The sequence below is a fragment of the Capsicum annuum genome, chromosome 8, assembly GCF_002878395.1.
Source record: "Capsicum annuum cultivar UCD-10X-F1 chromosome 8, UCD10Xv1.1, whole genome shotgun sequence".
In the NCBI taxonomy this organism is placed as follows: domain Eukaryota; kingdom Viridiplantae; phylum Streptophyta; class Magnoliopsida; order Solanales; family Solanaceae; genus Capsicum; species Capsicum annuum.
In genome coordinates, this window is record NC_061118.1 from 70,701,432 (window position 1) to 70,707,528 (window position 6,097).

General features: G+C 37.2%; 1 non-coding gene across 1 annotated transcript; it reads left to right on the forward strand.

The window, feature by feature from the left end:
• Positions 1-5,712: 5,712 nt before the first annotated feature.
• LOC124886949 lies at positions 5,713-5,819 on the forward strand. The gene has a single exon (XR_007044345.1). It is a non-coding gene; the product is annotated as a small nucleolar RNA R71 (small nucleolar RNA).
• The last annotated feature ends 278 nt before the right edge of the window (positions 5,820-6,097 follow it).

Consider the following 6,097-nt stretch of genomic DNA (forward strand, 5'->3'; position numbering starts at 1 on the left):
ACCACTAATTTAAGTATACATGCCATTTATCCTCTAAGTTCCATAAATCAAGACTAGGCCACTATATATATCATCAGTCACTAATAAATCAAATCATGCTAACAACTAATGACAACTTGATCAAATAAAAAGTGGAAAACTTACCTTGAACTTGATTAGGAAAAGAAAGAGTGAGATTATTTCTTGGCACCACAAGGAAGTTAAATAAAAGAATTTATTTTGAGGTTGGAGGAATTTTGGCGTGGCTGCTAGGTTTTAGAAGGGGGAAAGTGAAAAATGAGTGGGATGGAGTATTTATAGTCGGAGTAAATCAGGTTTAATTTTTTTACCGATGGTGTAGACGATGCAACCCATTTGGTATCACGTTGAAGAAGTTAAGTAACGCATCAAGTTCGCATCGTTACACTGGAAGTTGTATCAACTAATTATTCTAAGTGTTACCTGTATAACCACCGATACGGCATGATGGTTAACGCATTGACAGGGCTGACGCAACGTATTGACATCGTGCCAGTTCACTGGAAATAGCCTTAGAAAATTTTTCTAAGTGTGGGAATGATGCACATCAACGTGACGCGTTAACTTAGTATCGATCCACTGGAAATTGCATCCAAAAAAATTTCTAAGGCTTAATTTACCAAATTTTAAGACATCTTTTCTTACCCCTTACCTTTTTCACCATGTATCACCTATTTATCAAAGTTTGATGTTCACCCTCTTCTCATTTTCTCTATCTCAACCACGTTTCTCGTTTCTACATATCAATCAAAAACAACAAAATCATGTAAGAAAAAGTGGGTTGCCTCCTACATAACGCCTTATTTTACGTTGTCGTATGACTCATATTTTTGTATTTTTCTTTTTGTCCTTATCAACTAAAAATTAAACTACCTATTACATTACATATGTGGGTTGCCTCCCATATAATGCCTTATTTTACGTTGTGGTACAACTTAGCTTAGTCTCACTCCTCAACAAAAGTGATAGGCACGTTGTGCTTGTCTCCATGATCAACCAAGTAATGCTTAACACGTTGTCCATTCACTAGAAACTTCTCAGTCTTCTCTTTATTCCACAATTCAACCGCTCTATGAAGTGTCATTTGTACTACTTCGAAAGGTCCAGACCACTTAGACCACAATTTTCCCGGAAACAACTTTAATCTCAAATTAAATAGTAAAACAAGTTGTCCGGGTTCAAACACTCTATATTGAATCTGTCTATCATGCCATCTCTTAGTTTCTCCTTGTACAGCTTTGCGTTCTCATAAGCATTGAGGAAAAATTCATTTAATTCAATAAGCTGCAACAATCTCTTCTTTCCTGCGGTTTTCATCTCAAGATTCAACTTTTTAACAGCCCAATAATCTTGATGCTCAAGCTCAATAGGTAAATGACAAGTTTCCCGTATACCAAATGATATGGGGAAGGACCAATAGGCATCTTATAAGCTATTTGGTACGCCCACAATGCATCATCTAGCTTTTCGGCCCAATTCTTTTGTTGCCCATTAACTGTCTTCTACAGTATTTGCTTGATATTCTAATTACAAACCTCAAATTGTCCACTCGTTTATGGATGATACGCAGTAGCCACCTTGTGCCTAACACCATATTTATATAAAAGATTCTTGAACCAAGTGTTAATAAAGTGCGTACCTCCATCACTAATTATAGCTCTTGGAGTGCCAAACTTGGAAAATATTTGCTTCCTTATGAACTTCAGCACTACTCTTGCATCATTAGTAGGACAAGCTGCAGCTTCCACCCATTTGGATACATAATCAACTGCCACTATGAAGTACAAATTACCATTTGATGGTGGGAATAGTCCCATAAAATCAATCCCCTAAACATCAAATACTTCCACTTTTAGGTTGTTGTTTAGGGGCATCTCATGACTCCTTGAAATCGTTCCCAACCTTTGGCATTAATTGCAACTATTTACAAAAGCTACTGCATCTTAAAGCAATGTTGCCCAAAAAAAACCAGATTGCAACACTTTTCTTGCGGTTCTTTCACCCCCATGATGGCCACCATAAGGGAATGAATGACACTCTTGTAGTACTTGTGCAAATTCAGCTTCCGGAATACATCTTTATATAATACCATCCGGACCCTGCTTGAAAAGATAAGGCTCATCCTATATAAAAGCCCAAGAATCATGAAGCAGTTTCTTCCTCTATTAAATTGTACTTTCAGGAGGATAAAAGTTATTTGCCAACAAATTTACAATGTCTGCATACCAAGGAACTTCACACTCCTTTATAGATAATAATTTCTCACCCAGAAACTCTTCCTGAATGTAGATAGAGTCATTAACAACATGATCATGAGCTTCTAACCTTGACAAATGGTCTACAACTTGATTTTCTACTCCGTTACGATCGCGAACCTCTAAGTCAAACTTTTATAATAAAAAAATCCACCGGATCAATCGAGGCTTTGCATCCTTTTTATTGAAAAGATATTTGATGGTCACATGGTCAGTGTGAACAATAACCTTTGTGCCCACCAAATATGCTCTAAATTTATCAAATGCATACACCACCAATAACATCTCTTTTTTAGTAATTGTATAATTTATTTGGGCATCGTTCAAGACTTTACTAGCATAGTAAATAGAGCGAAATACCCTGTATTTTCTTTGACCCAAAACAGCTTCTACAACCACATCACTAGCATCGTACATCAGTTCTAATGGTAATTCCCAATCTAGAGAAATCAAAATAGGTGCTTTAATCAGCTACTTTTTTAGCTACTCAAATGCTTCTTTACAATCTGCCCCAAAATCAAACTTGGCATTTTTTTCTAACAGTTTACACATCGGGCTTGCAATCTTCGAGAAATCCTAAATGAAACGCTTGTAGAAACCTGCATGCCCCAAGAAGCTTTGCACTCCTTTAACTGTGACTGGATGTGCCAACTTTTCAATCACTTCAATTTTAGCTCGATCTACCTCAAGTTCTCTGCATAACACTTTATGGCCTAGGACGATTTCTTCCTTTACCAAAAAGTGGAACTTCTCCCAGTTTAACACCAAATTTATCTCTTCATATCGAGCTAGGACTCGATCTAAATTCTGCAAGCATTTATCAAAAGAATCACCATAAATAGAGAAATCATCCATGAATACCTCAACAAATTCTTCCACCATGTCATAGAATATTTCCATCATACATCTCTGAAATATCGTAGGTACATTGCAGAGGACAAAAGGCATACGTCTGAAGGCATAGGAACTGTATGGGCAAGTAAAAGTCATCTTCTCTTGATCCTCGGAAGCAATGGTGATTTGATTATAGCCTGAGTAACTATCAAGAAAACAATAATACTCCTGCCCTGCCAACCTATCCAACATCTGATCAATGAAAAAAATAGGATAGTGATCCTTTCTTATGGCTTCATTTAGCATCCGATAGTCGATACAAATTCTCTATCCAATCACCATACAAGTGGGGATTAGCTTATTTGCTTCATTAGTAACCACATACATCACTCCTTTCTTTGGTACACAATGTATTGGGCTCACCCACTTGTTGTCTAAAATTAGATAAACAATCCCATTATCGAGCAACTTAATGACCTCTTTCCACAACACGTCTTTCATCACTGGATTCAACCTGCGTTATTGCTACACTCTTGTCTTGAAACCTTCCTCCATGTGAATTTTGTGCATGAAAAAAAGCTAGATTTATTCATGTAATCTTAGAAATTTGCCAACCGATAGCCTTCTTTCTTCTTTTCAACACTATCATTGCTTTCTGTACCTGCATATTAGATAATTCTACAGATAAAATAATAAGAAAGGTATGATTATCACTAAGGTAAACATATTTCAAGTAAGGAGCAAGAACCTTAAGCTCTAATTTTAGAGCTTCATCAATTAAAGCTTTGGAGGATGGACCAATTAGCCTATTTAATGGCTCAAAAGGCATTTTTCTTGTTTCAATGACCGCTGAATTCATGACTTGGACTAATGCCAATGCTTCCACATCCCCATAAAGATCACGACCTACTAAATCTCGCTATAAGGGATCATCTGACAATAGCTGCCTCTAATCAGACTTGAAATCGATAACAGATATAGCCAACAACTCCTCATATATAGCTGGAAATTTTAATGCGTTATACACATCAAAAACCTCCACTTTATAGTGCGCTCTCATTATCATTTTCCCTGCCGCTACATCAATAATGATTGTTCTGTTGCTGAGAAAAGTCATCCCAAAATAAATGAAACAACAGGATCAGCTTCAAAGTCAAGAATTATAAAATCCACCATAAAGATTAAGGATCCCACTTACACCAAGACATCTTCGATAATACCATCAGGACTTAAAAAGGACCTATCTTCCAACTGCAAAACAATAGTAGTGGGTTTGGGACTCCCAAGACCCATCTTCCGATACCACGATGTGGGCATAAGATTGATGCTAGCCCCAAAATCACACGATCCACGAGTACTAATGGTCTATCCGATGGTAATCTGCGAAGTAAAACTACCTAGGTCCTTTAGCTTTGTGGGTAATTTATTTTTAATCTTGGATATGCACTCCTCAATAAGTGCAACTGTAGCATATTTAGTCAACTGGTTCTTATTTGCAACTATATCCTTCAAGTATTTTGCATATTTTCGCACACTCTAGAGAATGTCAACAAGAAGAAGATTTACTTGAACCTACTTTAGAAGATCTAAGAACTTCTTATAACTCACTTTCTCTTGATGTTTCCTTGCCCTTTGAGGAAAGGGTAAGGGAAGAGTCTTCTTCTCCACATGAATTTTATCACTTTCCATTTTTTCCTTGACTGCTTTCTCTATATTGTCTTTAGAACTGTCATCGGTGACTGTGTGACTCGCCTGCTCCTGAACTGTCTCCTTAGTTTGTAGCCCACTCCTTGTTGTAACCGCATTCACCTGCGTAAGATTTGCCTCTATATCGCTAGGTAATGCTCCTTGAGGTCTTGTATTTTGTGCTCCTGCAATTTGACCTAGTTGCAAATCTAGATTTCTCATAAGCAATTGTTGACTCTTCAACTCTGCTGTAAAATATGCCTGTTGAGTCTTTATTTTTACTGCAAACTATGCTTGTTGAGCCATGAACTACTTCATTAACTCCTCTATATTGCTAGCTTGAGCAGTCGCCTGATTATTCTGAGTCAGTTATTGATTTGGTTGCACTAGTCCCTTGTACTAATTTACATTTTATGCCTGATTTCCACCCCATAAGAAATTGGGATGGTTCCTCCAGCTGGGATTATACGTGTTACCAAAATTTTGTTATCCCTGCCAATTCGTATTTCCTACGTAGTTGATAGAATCTAGATTAACAGTACATACATCTGTTTCATTCTCACCACTTCCACAAACTTTACACCAAGAATTTGCCTGCTAGATTGCATTCATTATGACTGCTATTTTTATAACACCCAACTTTATGTTATTGAGTTGAGTAATCATATGATTTTGCATTGCTATAAACTGTGCTTGTAATGCGGTGAACTAGTCTACCTCCAATACCCTTACAACCTTCCTTGGAGTACTTCTTAAATCAACATGTCAGTCAGGATTCCCTTGTGAAATTTAATTCAGCAAAGTGAACAAGTTTTCATACATCTTTTTGAGAGCCTGTCCACCTGCTAATGAATCTAAGAGAATCTTCATATTTGGCTCCAATCCCTTAATGAAAGTATGAACAAGAACATCGTTGGACTAATGATGGTGAAGGCAATTTCTTAGCATACCCTTAAATCTCTCCCAAGCTTGGTAGAGATTCTCTCCTTCTTTCTATCTAAAACTCAAGATCTCACTCCTCAAGTGTTCAGGCTTCCCATATGGAAAGAATTGAATAAGGAATTTCCGAGCTAAATTTTTCCATGAAGTGATGGAGAGTGGTGGTTCAGCATGTAACCACCCTTTTGCTTCCCCCATTAGGGAAAAAGGAAAGAGTGTTAATCTGACATAATCAAAACTCGCCCCTTTATGAATGCAAGTATCGCTTATTTCTAGGAAGGTCTGTATGTGCTACTGCAGATCTTCATGTGAAAGGCCATGAAATTGCCCCATTGAGTTCAGCAATTGCACCATATTCTTCTTTA